This window comes from Rattus rattus, chromosome 6, assembly GCF_011064425.1.
Source record: "Rattus rattus isolate New Zealand chromosome 6, Rrattus_CSIRO_v1, whole genome shotgun sequence".
Classification (NCBI taxonomy): Eukaryota; Metazoa; Chordata; class Mammalia; order Rodentia; family Muridae; genus Rattus; species Rattus rattus.
Window position 1 is genome coordinate 88,212,648 of NC_046159.1, and position 16,622 is coordinate 88,229,269.

The 16,622-nt window shown below is 45.9% G+C and overlaps 1 protein-coding gene and 1 pseudogene across 3 annotated transcripts in view; both read left to right on the forward strand.

Annotated features, from left to right (window-relative positions):
* Jazf1 (JAZF zinc finger 1) overlaps window positions 1-16,622 on the forward strand; it is a 300,528-nt gene that overhangs the window by 214,868 nt on the left and 69,038 nt on the right. The window lies entirely within an intron of this gene.
* On the forward strand, window positions 6,183-7,547 carry LOC116903784 (annotated as a pseudogene).

Consider the following 16,622-nt stretch of genomic DNA (forward strand, 5'->3'; position numbering starts at 1 on the left):
TGTTGGTATGGAAGCTTCTGAAGCAGCTGTGTGTGAAAAGCACAGTATTGTGAACTTAGGAAAAGCATGCATCGGATGTTCTGCACATCTGCTGCTTGAGCTGGGCCTCGCTCTAGGAGGGATCGTAGTCACTGCAGGAGGAGTTGTGCCTCGGCAGATTTGGAACTTAGACTGGCCCAGGTTTGAATCCCACATCATTGAGGAGCCAGGCTGACACCTTGTGAGTCCAGATTTCTTTACTGGGAAGTAGAAACACCAAGTCCACGACTGTGTCTCCCCTGGAAACATCTGTAATATGCCTCCTGCTGCTGCAGCATCCTTCCTCAGTGAGCGACAGCACTCCTCAGCAGGTCTTCTTCCTTCTGGATCAGAGCCACACATGCCTTTCATGTTAGTAGAGGATAGCAAAACCATCATCAGAATAAAAATCTTTAAAGTGTGTAAGTGTGTAAACTTCAAAGCCAGAAGAGCATTTCCACAGGCTCATCCCCACACAGTGAGGCGGCTCCCAATCCAGCTAGGATCTGCAGAGCAAGGGAGGCCGCTTTGAACACAGCTTCTCCAGCTCATTTTCACATCTTGAAAGACTTCGTTTCTGTTGTTGCTCTGGACTTAGTTCTAGCTGTAGTTGTTTGAGGATGAATTTGCAATAAATGCAGACATATTAAAATGGCTTAGTATAAATCACGCATAGAACCCCCTTCCAAGTCATTTTAAAGTTTCTACTTTGTGTTGAGAATCCGATTTAATCTCATTTCCAGCTGAATGAGAATGTAAGCTGTGCTCACCCATAGCTGGATTATAGCTTCTGTGCCGCTGCCCCTTGGTGGTCTTTTTAAAACACTGTGTTGTGCTTTGGGACATCTATCTAAGCATACTGTACTCAGCTCCCTTGGCCTAGGGCTAAGATTATGCTATGTTGAGCACTGTTCAGTTATATGGCCTGATGCTCTCCCTGTCCCCTGCACTGCTCTACTCACATCCGTGTTCAAGAACAACTGGAGGAGATCCCTTAGGAACTCAGTGCCTTCGTGCCCTCTCTACAGGCGATGTGCTTGGCTCTCAAATCTCACTCACTCTTTCTCACTGTTCATTCATCAGACTGGAAGCTCCTTGTTCACCTTCCCTGTTCTTTCACCTCCCTATGACAATAAATAATAATAATTATAATGCATTCATACATACACACACTGCACTCATACATACACACACACATACACGTACACACACACATACACGTACACACACACATGCACACACACACAGGTCTGGAAAGATGGTTTAGCCATTAAGAGCAATTGTTGCTCTTCCAGAGGACCTGGATTTGGTTCCCAGGACCCCCATGGTGGCTCACAACCATCTGTAACTCTAGTTCCAGGAAATCTTATGCCTTCTTCTGACCTCCATGGGCACCAAGTATACCTGTGGGACACACGCATACGTACAAGCAGAACTCTCATACACATAAAATAAATAAATCTAAAGAATGTTAACTGTATAAGAAGCCTGCCCTGTGAGTGTATGGGATGAGACTCAGCTCTGGTGGGTCACGGAACTCTGAGTCCTTTCCGGAAGTCACACCATATGCACTGCTGTGTGCAGACATGCATGTGCTGCGTGACAGGATCCCCGGTCTCCATGCACAGCTCCTTCTCATTATGGCACCACATTGTTTTTCTTTTTAGCAATACAAATCTTGAAGAATGGTTTCATAATTTGGCAGTTTGGTTCCTTGAGGACTGGCACACTGAGAGTTGGGAGCAAATCTGGCTGTTAGCCCATGTTTGTAAAGAATTGTATTAGTGACCATTGTGACAGCTTATTTACTGAATGTCTGTGGTCACTTCCACACTGTTTCAGCAGAGGGAAGTCGTTCTAAGAGAGAGTCTTTGGCCCACAAAGCTTAAAATACCTTCTGACCTTTTGTGGAAGGCATGGCCAAGTCTAGTTTGCTATCTAGTCTCACTGCAGGGATCATCGTGAAACACTGAAACACACTGAAAAGTTCTCTTTGACACCAGCATACTGAGGGTTTTCTAGAAAAGGAAGCTGGACTTCTCTGGGCTGATATGCAGTCTGTAAAGAAGTAACCAATACCTTCTTTGATCTTCTGAGAGCAAGGCACCCTTGGGAAAACCTCCAGTTACAATCATACACAGCATGAAGTGCTCAAATGTCGGCTGGAGAGGAAGCCAGTGCCTGCTTCTAGCACTGTGGTTGTACTTCGTGTTCTTTATTCAGTACTTAGCTTTCCCTCAGAGAAAAATCTACTGTCTGTTTATGGGGGAATTTTGTTGAAATATTTGTGTTCTGGTGATACAACAGAAACACTTTTGTTGTAAAGGAATAAACAAATAAACGTAGAAGTAGATTATATGAATATTTTCTTGATGGCAGAGCAAACATCTGTAAGTTATTTTGAAGTCATCTGAGCCATTTCTCTTATTAAAGTGTTTGGTGGGCGGTGGTGGGTATGGGCCTTTCACTGCAGCACTTGGGAGGCAGAGGCAGGTGGATATCTGTTGAGTACAAGCCCAGCCTAGCCTACAGATCAAGTTCAAGGACAACCAGGGGAAGAACTCTGTCTTGAACAATCATACATAAATAAATAAACAAACAAACAAATCTTCCATCTTTTTAATATATCTAAAAGCTCACAGAATTATCAGATAGTGAGCAAAAATGTTGTATGGCCACTTTTGATTTGCTGTCAATGCACTGCTTACATTAATTAACATCACTGTGACCACTTGTAATTGTTCTCTTTGGAAGAAGAAGATAATGTTAGAATACTCCGGAGACACTGCCCGGGGGAAGGTGGTCAGACTTTCAATAGCATTTTCTCACCTTGTGCTCCATAACATTCCTAGTCCCTGTTCCCTTGCTGTGAGGAGACACCATGACCTAGGAAACTTGGAGAGGATAGAGTTTCTTGGGGCCTACAGTTTCAGAGGGTGAACTCAGGCCATCATGGTGGAGGCATAGCAGCACTACAGCGGCTGAGAGCTCACATCCTGATCCATAGGCAGGAGGCAGAGTGTGCGACACTGGGAATTGTATGAGTCTCTTGAAACCTCAAAGCCTACCACAGTGATACACCTCCTCCAAGAAGGCTACACCTCCTAGTCCTTTCCAAACAGTTCCAGCAACTGGGGACCAAACATTTAAACTTAGGAGCTTGTGGGGGCCATTCTCATTCAGTGACTATTTTCATTATTTTTATATATATATGTATGTATATATATGTCACAAAATAATTATAAAAAATAGTTATAACTATTTTGTTCTAACCAAGAGGTGACATGTCATTATAGAAAATACAAAAAAAAAATGGAAAGAACAGAGAGCAGCAGGGAAGTGAAAAGATCTTCTGTAGTCCACCACCTAGACAAACGGCTGTTGGTATTCTAGCTCCTGCCGTGTGGATAGTGTGGGCATCGTCAAGGATCGCTGCCTTTTATTTGGTTCGGCTCACACTTGGACACAGCTGTATGCTCACCATGTCCTACGCAGATGCAATATGCCTCCATAGATGCAGGGTGCCTGGGAGAAGCACAGGGAGATTCATCTGCCCACTTACACAGCTCACACATAAACTCGCTGCGAGGTATTGTCTTCCCCACAAATTTCCGTCTCCAGTTAATAAGCTAAAGTGTTGAACACAGTGGCCTCCATGAGATCTGTGATTAGTCCGTGACACCGCAGTGCAACCTGCAGTGTGTGCTTTCTTGAAGGTTCCAGAATGACCCTTCCTTCCTTCCGGCTGGGGCTCTGGGTCTCCTCCCCAGGGTTACAGGACACAGTGGCTGGCCTGCTGGGCACCAGAGTTTCCAGCATGACCATCTTTTCAGCTCCCGCCTCTGCTATGAACCACATACAGTGTGCAGACCATGCTGTAGGCTCTTGGGCAGTGTCTAGCTGTCTGCTAGAGCCATCCTACTCAAAAGCACAGGCTATGTCTAGGCCATTACATATTGATAAACCCAGCAGCTGAAGGAGTCACTCTTGCCAGTCCTCCCCTGTCACCAACCACCACAAGCTGCAAAGTGGTTGAGTGGGAGTGGAGCCCATGTCCTTCAGAGCCTGCTGAGTTAGGAAAGGACAAAGATAAGCTTTTCACAGCTCTGCTCTTGGGAGTTAGTAAGGAGGCCGAAGGTCAGCTGTCATCCGTGTTCTGGAGGGAGAGTCAGTAAGGGCCTCACCGGCAGCCAGCTGGCCGTGAGGAAACCGAATCAAAATCTGTTAATGCGATGTGATTCAAGATTCCTGTGAGAGTAAGAAGAACAAAGCTGCACCTCAGTAAAGCTCATCGGGTGTGTTTCCCTCTGCAGTAGGCATAAGCTGCGATGCCCGGGGACGCTCTACCTCACGGTATTCAGCAGTCTCAAACGTACCAGAGAACGCTGGCCACAGACTGGTGTCTAACTGGAACCAGATAGGCCAGCCAGACTTTCCAAAGCTATGAGGAGGAAATAAATCCCATTATTTAAAATAATCTGTGCATTTTAAGTACAGCAATCACATGCTACTTGGCACAATTCAGTTTGAGTCTATGTCACGTCTAAGTAAATACGTAACTAAACAAACACAAATGAACTTCTCAGACAATGCACCAGAATGTTGATGCAAATTGCTGTGTGACCTCAGGCTGCAGGCAGACCCAGAAGGTTCTGTTACTGTTTTATTCTAGCAAGAGTATATCACAGGAGATGTTTTCATTGTGGGATTCCTTGAAAATGGGTTTGAGGGAAAGAAAATCTCACTTCCAGAATTGGATCTGACTAGTATCTGGCTCAGTATCCTAGGAAACTGAGAGCTGAGAGCCACTCACCTGCATGCTGTTCCCAGTTCCACCGTGATGAAGGAGTCCTATGTGGAGCTTCTTGCTATCATTGTGGGGTGCGGGTGGATTCAGGTGTTCTCATGAGGATCCAGCACTTGTAACATCCTAGACGGAAGCTAGCACCTTAGTTCTACAGATGCAGAACACTGAGGCATAAGCCTGTTAAACTTGTCCACGGTCACACAGAGAGTAGATACATGGCCAAGCTGGTGTTTAGAAGGCAACAGTCTGGTTCCAGGTGCATCCCCTTAGACATGCAGTTAAAGGGCCTTCCCAGAAGTGACTGGTTCTTTGTACATGTCAGTAGTAAACATAGAAAGAACTTCTGTGGAGACACTGGAACACACAACTCCACAGAGGCTTTTCACATGATCAGAACAGTGTGGCAGCCTCTGCCCCTAGGAATTGTGGGAAACTGGATAGGGTAATGAATCACCCTTGTGCACCAGAAACAGCTACACTGTGGAGGAGTGGCATGTCGGGGACATAAGGCCCCTAGTTGTTCTCTTGTCCCTGTCTCCCTGGCTTCCGAAAGACTTTAGCTGAACCAACTGAACAGAAAACTGCCCACCTTTTTGCCTCTTGCAGCAACAAAAGTATTCCAAAATGGGGCTCTCCCGGGGGGAGCCTCCCTATCCCTCTGAGAACCTACAGTAATATGGACTTCATTGTGGGATACTAAGCAGCAAGTCAGATGTTCCTATAGAAAGGATGCATTTTCCTTCCTCAAAACCCTATCTCTGCCGCCTCCTGCCACTAAGCTTGAATCTCAAATCCCCTAGGATCCAGTCCCATAATTACACTAGGAAGGATGCCAGGCTGACAGGATGCTTGAACTGCTTGTCCCAAGAGCATCCGTCCTCTTAGCCATGTACTACCCTACCCTTCAGTATTCTCGTCTGTAAAATGAACCTCCCAATGCTTTTTCTATATGAACACTATTAACCTAATAGTGTACATCATGGGGTCTTCATCTGCATTGACAAATTCTCTGTGGAATGTGTGATATTTGCAACAATGAATGAGATGTCAGATGACAGAATACTGAGCTTGTGGTCTTGATATGGTGACGTCTCTTAGTTTTTCTAACTAGTGGGGCCTGCATAGCCTTATCAGAAAGTCAGCTAGCTACCTTCTTAATATGCTCAGCCAGAAAGGTGAGTTAGTCTCTTATTAGGCCAAGGGGAGTGAGCAAGCCAGATCCTGAGTGGCTGTTTAGCCATCTCTCTTACAATGTTCAGGTAAAGGTACAGCCAAGGGTTAGAAACCATGAGGCTGGCCTTACAGCTCTGCTCATGCCCCACTGCGATGGAGCTCATGTAGGACTGTGGTCCCTTATATGTGATAACGCTGTGAGCTGTCATCCTCCAGATCCCCAGTGCTGCGTGTGAGCTGATACCAAGGAGTCCTAATGCATCCAGACTGTTTCCAGACAAGCTTTTCTTGAGCAAGTGGTGAGTGACATCGATCCCTTTTTGAGATTCATCACTTGATGCTCAGCAGCCAATGTATGCTGGATAGACGTTTATCAGTTTAACACAGGCGAAAGTCATCTGCGAGGAAGCAACTTCAGTGAAGAAAATGCTTCCACCTTTCTCTGGCGGCAGCCGTCAGGTGAGCCAAGATGGGTGCGTACAAATATGTCCAGGAGCTGTGGAGGGAGAAGCAGTCTGATGTGATAAGCTTTCTTCTGAGGATCCATGGCTAGAAGTACCGCCAGCTCTCTGCACTGCACAGGGCTCCCTGCCCGCCGGGCCTGACAAAGCGAGAAGGCTGGATACAAGGCTAAGCAGGGTTATGTCATTTACAGGATTCCTGTCCACCTTGGTGGTTGCGGTCGCATAGTTCCTAAGGGTGCAGCATACAGGGAGCCTGTCCGCCATGGTGTTAAACACCTAGAGTCTGCCTGAAGCCTCCAGTCTGTTGCTGAGGGGAGTCCTGAATTCCTACTGGGTTGGTGGAGACCCCACATGTAAATGTTTTCAGCTTGTCCTCATCAATCTGTTCCATAAAACTATCAGAAGAAATCCTGACACCCAGTGGATCGCCAAGCCAGTCCACGAGCACAGGAAGATGCATGGGCTGACATCTGCTGGCCACAGAGCCATAGCCTTAGAAAGGGCCACAAGTTCCACTGCACTATTGGTGGCCTGGAGAAGGGGCAATACTCTCCAGCCTCACCGTTACGTAATACACGTAATATTTGTAAAATTCATACCCATAGTCAATTTAGGACCAAAAATGCCTCTAAAAGGCAGGGACAAGTCTGCATTGCATTTTCTTAATTTGTGATGAGTCGGGGAGGGCCCAGCCCATTGTAGGGAGGACCATCCCTGGGCTGGCGGTCCTGAGTTCTAGGAGGGACTAGAGGGATGTCTCAAGAGCTAAAAGCACTCATTGCTCTTGTTGAAGACTTGGGTTCATTCCCAGCACCCACATGGTGGCTCATAACCATCTGTAAATGCAGGTATTGTAGATAGTTCTTCCTCTCACACAGAGCTGCCACCCAAGTGTCTGTCCAGAAGAAGGTACTGTGCCTCCAGTGGCTGGGATAGTTAGGGCCTCCTCTGATGGGAATTCAGCTTACTATCCACAAATAACATGCACATATGCCAGATACCTACATACAACTGAAAGCCGCTAGTCTGTACGGCCTGAGATGTCTACAGGTATACGTCAATAGTCCTCTCATTGTCTAAAGCATCTGTTCACTGTGTGAGCGCTTGCTGCAGGAGCGTAACCACCCGAGTTCACATTCACCGCACTCACAAGAAGCGGAGTATAGCTCAATATATGTTGCCTCTTACAGCATCCCAAGCATTCCAAAATGAAGCTCTCAGCACTGGCAAGAGAAAAAAGGAGACTGAGGTGAGGAGGGTCCCCTGGCTTGCTGGCTGCCAGCCTGTCGCTGAGTTCAGGGAGAGACACTGTCTCAAGGGAATGAGGTGGCAGTGACAGGACACCTGAGATGTGCTCTGGTGGGAGTTTCTGTTCTGATGGGTGTTGAAGTCCACATTTAGCTTCAACTTACTTGGTCTAGGTATGTTTAGCCCTGTAGCTTCTGGTCCAAGGGGCTCTGGGGTTGAATTGCACACCTTACTCTCCAAATTTAATCACAGAAAAGCTCAACCATTTGCCCAAGTTCTTTTAAAGAAAATGTCGATGATGTTTTTGGAGAATAAATTGGCAACATGTTAGAGAAGTGTATCTGGCCGCCTCGGATGGCGGCAGTAAAGAGGTTTTTAGTGTGTGCTCTGGCATTTGTCGTTAAGTAGCGTACTTGCTTTGTAGTTAGCCGCCGTCCCGAGGGATGATGTTGTTTCTGACCTAGGCAATTCTGAGGTTATGCTTAGGGGGAGCTCATCGCTGCTGTGGGAAGTGGGCACCAATACAGCAGTTTGCGGAGGTTGGCCCGGAAATGTAGCCACTACATTATTGAATTCATGGAAATGAGAAGCTGTTTTTAGGATACCTTGGGATGACAGTGAGGTGAAAGAGCATTAACTGCCCTCTTGCCTGCTTCAGTGGCAACATGACATGGCTGTCTAAATACTCATTTGAAAGCACCCCTTTCCTGCCCTCCTGAAGGAAGGTAGTCTGGGCAAATGAACATGTGTGCCTGCGAGCAAATCCTGTTCTCCTAAACTTCTGTGCGAGTCTAAAACTGTCTCTAGCTATGTTCTTGATATAAAGAGAAAGTGTCTATGGCATTTCTGAAATACTTGCCTGACACACAAGGTCTGAAGTTGGCTGCAGACGTGTGGGCAGAGTGCGGCCCAAGGCCTATCCTGCCACAACAGAGCCTTTCTGAAGAGGTGAGAGTGGTGGTCAGCCCCACTACTGTCCACCCCACCCAGCAAAAAGGAGGCAAAAGTAGTTTACTGTGACCATTGGTGACTTGTAAGTGAATTTTGGATGACACTTCTCCCCAGAATGGTCCATTTCTTTCTGCTTCTTCCATTGACCAGGGACTTGCCCATCCCTGCCAGACACATTACCTTTTATACCTTCCTTGATCTCCCAGTGCTGAAAGCTGGTGCAGGGTTTTCACTGTCGAACCCTAGCCACTGAATCCTGTGACTGTGGCATTAACTTCCCTCCCCGAGCTGAGGATATGCACATATACTAGGCTTAATCCTCATCACCTGTCCCCTGCCCAGGCTGCCAGCAAGCATTGGGGGGCAACAGGCAGCAGTGGGGGAGGACCATAAATGTGGCGGCAGTGGCGCCAAGCCTGAGCTGCGCTGCCATTCCTCAGCAGCCCACATGTGCTGGGAAGCCCCATTCCTTCCTGGCAGCCTCAGCCTCCCAGTGGGAGATGAGCTGAGCTAGGGCCTAGTCTGGCAGCCAGATTCCAGCCTGAACAGAAAGCCTGGGGCTGACTTGGGATGACTGGCATGGGTATGCTGAGCACACCACAGCCAGCAGCTGTCCCCTTCTAACCAGGGCTGTTGACAGGTCCTGCTGAGAGCCCTTGCTCCTGAATTTAACAAATCTGGAGGCTCAACATTTTCATTTTGGGTTTTCATTTGGAAGCGTCATTTTATTAGAACCAAAATCTCCAATCCGTTCTCTTGAAGACATACTGATCTTGTCTATCACACGGAGAATCCTCTGGGTGAAATTGTTGCCAGTCCCCAGGATCCCAGTAAAACTGCAACCTTGCCCTCAGACCCCTGCCTCCTTGATATCCCTGCAGTCTCTCAAGAGAGTCTGTTAAATGACCACAACACCGTGAAAGGATAGTTCAACACAGACTTCTTCGGTCTCATTGTGGACTGCCTGGGTAAGAAACCCTGTGAGATGTCTACCCACCTCTGTGAGTTGGCAAAAGTATGGGTTTTTTCATGATTCAAGAGATTTATAAATGGCCCTACACTGTATAACTTCACTAAAGGGAATATTTGGGCTAATGCTCCACCTTGCAAGTGAATGCTTTTGGCTCACTGACAGAGTGCTTTCTTAGTGTGCCTGAGGCCTAAAGTTCAGTCCCCAGTACTGAAAGAAAAAAAATCAATGCTCTTAGCTGTTAAGAAAAATAACTCAGTTCCTTTTAATACTTGTGCTGACTTAAAAATATTTTGAAAGACATGTCTTCAGAGAGGTTCTCAGACTAGCTGTGGTGGCACCCACCTGTAATCCCAGCAGTCCGGAAGGCCTTTAGTTCAAGACCACCTGAGCAAGAGCTGGTATAAGAAAATAAAAAAAAAGGTTATTGATTGTTTGCTGAGAAGCAAGCAGACTCCCCCACAGTGTGGCCTGGGGAATGTCCATTGTTCCAACAGAGCCTAGGCCTTCTTCCGTTTCCTTGTCTCTAGATGCTTCCTCGTTTTTATCTCTTTAAAGGGGGTTCTTCTGATTTATGTGCATGTATATAGGTGAGTGTTGTGGCAGATGTGTGCTGGTGCCTCAGAATCCAGAAGGCTTCAGATCCCCTGGAGCTGGAGTTACAGGCAGTTGTGAACTCAGGTCCTCCTCGAAAGCAGTGAATTCTCTCAACCCCAAAGACATCCCTCCAGCCCCAGCCCCATTTTTATCTTTTCAAGTAGCTTTCTTTTGGCAATATTTTATATCAATTCCATCTAAAACGTTTTAAATCAATATAAAACGCCGTGTAAAGATTCATGCTAAGTTCCCTAAAACACTTTAGAAATTCCCTATATTTTCCTAAATTGTCACTTCATTAGAATGAGAATTCAGCTGAGGAAGTCTCAAATGCACCCTCACGGTTGATTTCTCTTTCTTCTTCTCCCTAACCTGCCCTCCTAAGCTGGGGCGGTATGAGTGATAATTTCTGAGTGATCACTCAGAGCCTGTATTCTTCTAGACCTTAAGAACAGTTAGGACGGTGACAATGAAAACAATCAGTTGAAGACAGAAATTTGCATCCTGAACAAGCCAACAAAGGAGTTTTTCCTAAGGTTGGGGCGGGGGGTGGATAACCAGTGCCTGGCTGCCCTTAGGAAATAGCCTTCCAGTGAGGTCTGACTCAGTTTTGATCATCTTCCCCTCCACTGCTATTGAATGAAAAGCCACGCTGGCAAGAGGCTGCCAGGCTTGTGACCTGCAGAGGGCGCTAGAATACCGTATTTTCTGAGCCAGTCCTTACAAAAATAAGGAACTGGGAAACTGGCGAAGGGGGAAGGGGGAAGCCTGAAGCTTCTTAATGCTTCCAGCAGTCAGACTGCTTGCAGTCTGGTAAACAGGCTGGGAATTGTGGGCAAGGCCTTTCGCTGCGCTTTGCACTAGTGTAGATCAGAGGACTCTGTCCGGACTCATTACTTTCATAGCCTGGAGCTAGTTCACACAGCAGCAGGAGTCCACCAAAGGGCTTTTAATTAATGAAATTGAAACTGGCGCTTAGAACTGTGGATTAGGAGTAGTTGGGGTTTTTTTTGTTTTTTAAGTATTTCAAGTAATTTATAAAGCACTTACATAAATAGAAAGCTTTAAATGCTGATATTCCATAAAAAGTAAATAAAAATATTTTTATGCATTAAGACTTAATTAAGTGGCATGATTTCATGTCACAGATTTAAAACAGGGCAGGTGAAACCTGCCAACATTACTACAGCTGCGTTTTACATGAGGAAAGTAATTAAAATGGTCGTTTATGTCTTTTTCCACTTACAGGTATTTAGACTGCTCTGTATTACACCATATATTTTCCCAGCCATCGTATTATGGCAGTATATCTTAGCAGGTGATACCTTTGTTGTTTGTGGAAAGGTGAGGAGACGTTTGTCAGACAAAACAGCTGTGCGTGCCACCGAGGCTGACAAGGACTTCTTCCTGCCAGAGGGGCCTCTTGTCTGTTCACGTGCACCTCTTTTTCCCTCTGAATAAAATTCAATTAATTTTCACAAGAACAGTTTTCCCTTCTATTGTCAGGAAGAAAAACAGAAGGCAAAAACATACTGATCATCTGGACCTCACCCTGTGTGAATGAGTCCTGTTTGAAGCTGCTCTGTTTCTCTTGTTCAGCAGGAATGTGCATCCTTAAATCAGAGGACCCACCTGTGTGAAGTCGAGTGGCAGTTAGCAATGGGAATAGTGTCCTGACTTCCCACATCAGAGCTAACCTTCAGTTCTCTGGATAGAACACAGACAGAGCTATCACTGTGTACTTATTTACTGCCGTTATTTATGTTAACAGTCACAATGACATTATTACTTGATGAAGTTTTAACGACGTACATAATTTTGTGCCCCAAGAGGCATCAGTTACCAAGTGAGGCTGAAATCTCAAAACCAAGCCGAGGTCCCAGCACTCTAAAACATTGAGTGTAATGTATAGTACGGGCTTGGTGAGTCCCGGGTGGAGGACAGGGGCATTTGCCATTCCTCCAGCACAATGGGACTTCTTTTCAGGCTTTCAGTCACACCTGTGAGTTGTCCTCTTGCTTGGACTGTGTGAGCTGCAGCTGAGGATTCTGAGGTGCACACAGTTACAGGGGGTGGGGTAGGACAGCCTCCATAGTCATTTAGCAATCAATCACCTATAGGAACAAGGCGTGAATTCTCCTCTGTACCTCTTCCCTAATAGCAGTATAGCAGTCAAGCTACTTCAGGTTGGTTCTGCTTGAGTCAGTCAACAGTATCAACATAGATATAGTTGGACGGCCCGTCACCCTGATCTTCCTTGGTTGTCCATTCCAGCTGTAACCTCACCACGCCTGTGCCCTGAGCCTGCAGCCCAGCTCTGTGGCAACACTTTATCTACTAGAAAGCTGTTGTTTCATGGAGCTCCCTCTTTGCACGACAATGTGCCACTCAAGTGCTCGCAACATGATTGACAGGCTTACTTTTCCACCTACTTTTGAAGAAATTGCATCACTGTTCATTTTTTAATCATCACCAACTGGAGAATGAGAGAACTTATGTTTTTTATTCCTCACTGAAATTAGCTCCCTAAAATGTCCAACTTCCGTTCCCATTCATAACTCCCAGATCTGAAATATGCCCCCATGTTCAAAAATTGTAATTCTGCTAAATGTAATTTTAAGGCCTGCACCAGTGAGATAGTCTCCTCCCCTAGCATTGAAATTGCTCGCCCGTGTTTCAGCACCACCTCCTTCACTTATGAGCAGCGAGCAGCGGCCTGGAGTTAGCTCTGCAGCTTCAGAATTCCCAGCTCTCTATGCCTGAGAAAGAGCAGTCTGAGGCAGAGGGCTGGCCAGATGACTTTACAGGGGCCATGTTTAGACTGTTCTCACTAATGAAACCTGAACCAGGCTCAAGCATTCCTTTTCAGCAATCTGTGCCATTCCTCAGAGCTCACAGCACTTCAGTACAAACCACCAAATTCCATTTTAAATTCCACTGGCTGTTTTCTGCTCCTGGAGTTATCACCACGCCGCTGCGAGGCTCCGCTCCTTTAATTATTGTGGAAAGCTACAGTGAATAGGTTAGCGAGAGTCAGTTCATACAGAAACATGGGAATTTGCATTGTTGGCAAGAACTGCCACAGCTCCTCTCCATGCTGGGCTGTGGCAAATGTGTCCTCAGACCCCCACCGTGCTCTTCTTACAGCCATGCATGCTGAGAACTACCGGTCTGGGTCAATGACACGGTCCACACACGACTGCACGTGGGCAGCTCCATTCCTTAGCCAGCACTCTTCGTAAGCTGCTGACTTCTTCCCTCCTTTGCTGATGATATTGTAGAGCTGCCCAGCATGTGACCTCTGCCCCCCAGAAGTCTCCTGATGCCCTTAGTGAAGGACCGCTAAAAACATAGGAAAGCAGAAGTGACCGAGTGCTGAATTCTGTGTCCTTCTTAGGTTGGAATCAGTGTTCACACAGAGGGAAGCGTCACTGGAGCACTGGGGACAATAGTTCTTGATCCAGAAAGTAAGCAATTACTGGACTTTCTTATTATGTAACTAAAAGTGAAGTAAAAAACCTGACCTTCAGACGCATTTGCCAATATTGCCAGAGCAAATAGTCCCTAGATCTCAATGACAAGCATTTGGTGACTGTTCTTTTTGAACCCCAGAGCTCATTTGAAGATGTCCTACTCATAGCCACTCAAGAACCTTGTCTGTGCCTGCAGTGGTAGCACATGTCCTTAAACCCAGCACTTGGAAGGTAGAAGCAAACAGATCTCTGTGAGTTCAAGGCCAGGCTGGTCCACAGGGCTAGTTCTAGGACAGCCAAAGTTACACAGAGAAGCCCAGTCTCAAAAAACAAAAAAACAAAAAACAAAAACCTAACCTAACCAAACAAATAAACAAAAAAACTAACAACAATAACAAAACTTTGCCAGTTAGACCCATGTTCTAAACCCATGTCAGGAAGAAGCATTGTTAGCATGTGTATGTCATTTTTCAAATCAAGCCATATCCCGAAACTAATCTCAAGGAGAATGAAGATGTGCTGATCTATCAGGTGCCGAGAAAATAGAGAGCAAGAAACATGGGCAGTAGCACCAGGGCCTGTCCCCACTGCCTGTGAAGTCTTAAGGAAGGGTAAAATGCTGGAATATCATTTTAGAGAAAAAAGCTTATACTCTGGCAGTCATGACCAAAAGGTCCTACTGTGTGGAGATCCTAAAACAGTCTTCTCAGCTTCCAGTTCTGCTTAGAAGACAGCTTTGGGCTTCCCACCAACGAGTGCCCAGTGTCTTAGTGAAATGTCTGCAACGAGCTGCTTTGTTAATTGCTGGTTTCCGTCCTGAACTCTTCTGTCTTTAAATGCTCTGAAGGCCCTGTGTTCAGGCCCCAAATCTTGAATAATCTGAACTCATTGGTACCCACACCACTCTTTATCCAACGTTCTTCAGGTAATAAATCTGTATTGATGTAGTTGTCGTAGCTAATGCATCCTAGCTTTGAACCAAAATTGCCTCCTTCCCCTTGCTTTGCTTGCCATAGATGTGGGAGATGCTGTCCTGTGGAGACAGAGTCTCAGATCAGTGCTCGCCTGTTGTGAAGACCTCCTGTGTCTGTCCAAGTTGGGTTGTTTTGTTTTGTTTTGTCTCATTGCTTTTCCACCCCTATGCAATTCACTGTCAAAGTGTTTAGGTGAAAGTATTCTTTGCTAGAAAGGCCTCCAGATTCAGAAAGAGCATTTAAAAGACACAGTTTCTTGTCCGGGCCCCAACATATGAAGTCTAGCGCTTCCCTGCCTTCCTTGGGGGTGTAGATGGCTGGAATAAGACAGCTTCCTTACTACTATAAGTCCCTCCCCACCCTCCATCTGCAGGCGTGCCTAGAACAGATGCAGCATGTGACGAGATGCTGCCTTGCAGAGCACTGACACGCACTGACACGCTCGGTATAGAAGTGAGCATTCTGGAGGAGCAGAGGAGCCTGAAGATCTGGAGGAAACCATTCAAATGCACCAAACCCTTAGCATGTTTTAGAAGACAGCATATAAAACACCAAAGGTCCCCTGTGCCTGACCTAAAATTCATAATCCCCTCCCCTCAACCCCCACCCTACACAAAAGCCGTTCTCAGGGTCCATCCCAGTCATTAGTGAGGGTCTTTTTGCTTCCTAGGATTACATTGGCTGTAATCCCCCACCCAGTCCAGCTGCCTGGGGCACATCTCACTCTATCATCCCTTGCACCCTAAATTCCCTTGGTTTATTTTAAAACTCCAACCTTTGGAACCTGATCATCTCTGCTCAGTTGGTTGGCTTTGGTTTTGATGTTTTGTTTTCTGTCCGATTCTCAAGATTGGACCAAGGCCCCTTGAGCGATTCTCACAGAGCCAAATGGCCTCATACCTAGAAGATAGTTAATTGTTAAAGAAAGTGTTGTTAAAGTGTTGTGTGACTGGACCAAGGGGAAAAGGATGTGTTTAAATGTTTAGGAGTGTCAGGCAAATGACATCGTTGACAAAGCTGGCTATGTTCTAGAATAGTAGAGACTTTGAGAGTCCATAGCCCTTTTCTGAGACACAGAAAACTGTTTCTCTTAAGCTCCGTGTCGTAGCTATGTAGGAGGCTGTGCCCAATAATTTAAGAGCTGATGTTTCCTCGGAGAGTCTGAACTGCTGTGAGAGATGCCATGTCTTCATTCTTAGAACCGGCACTCAGGGCATGAGCTGGCGATCTTTGGCCCTGCTCTGAGAATACCTACTAAATGCTTTTCATTGGATTGCACCTTTGTTCTGTAAAAAGGCCACATGTCACTCATGTTAGGCCTTGAGCAGTCTTCCTATGAAGGTCAAGTAGGACATCTTGTTGTCACAATTGACACTGTCACTTTGGAGTTATTAGCAAACTTAGGGCATTATACAATGTCCCTCTAGTAAAATTAAGCTCTTATCTGAGACATGCAAATAAAATGCCTCCATTCTCTTGAAATGTCCCCAAACACATATTATTTGAAGCTCTAGAAGTTAGTGATTTCCAGAAATTAACCTTGTTATTAATCAAATAATCAATGTATGTTCTGGTCCTTGCTGCTGTATGAAGGGCATTTTATTGTCTAAGATGACCCCTAAGTGAGAATTGCAGAAGAAAGCCAGCACACCACACAGGCAAGTGAGTAGGGTGCCAGCAGTGTGAAGCCCAGGCAGCCCACTTTATTCGTAGATTGTGGGATTGAAAATTTGCCTTCTTGCTAAAAATCTATTTGTAACCCCAGACTCCCTTACTTGAAGCTTTCTGTTGTCATTTATCATGTGCGGCCTGCAGCTTGAGGTCAGAGCGTGAGGCTCTGTCCAGACTCTGTTTCATCTCACCTACTAACAACAAGAGACTTCTCCAGGACCCATTTGCTGCCACTTTTTTTGTCTTTGTTTTGTTTAGTTTTGTTTTAAAGTTTCA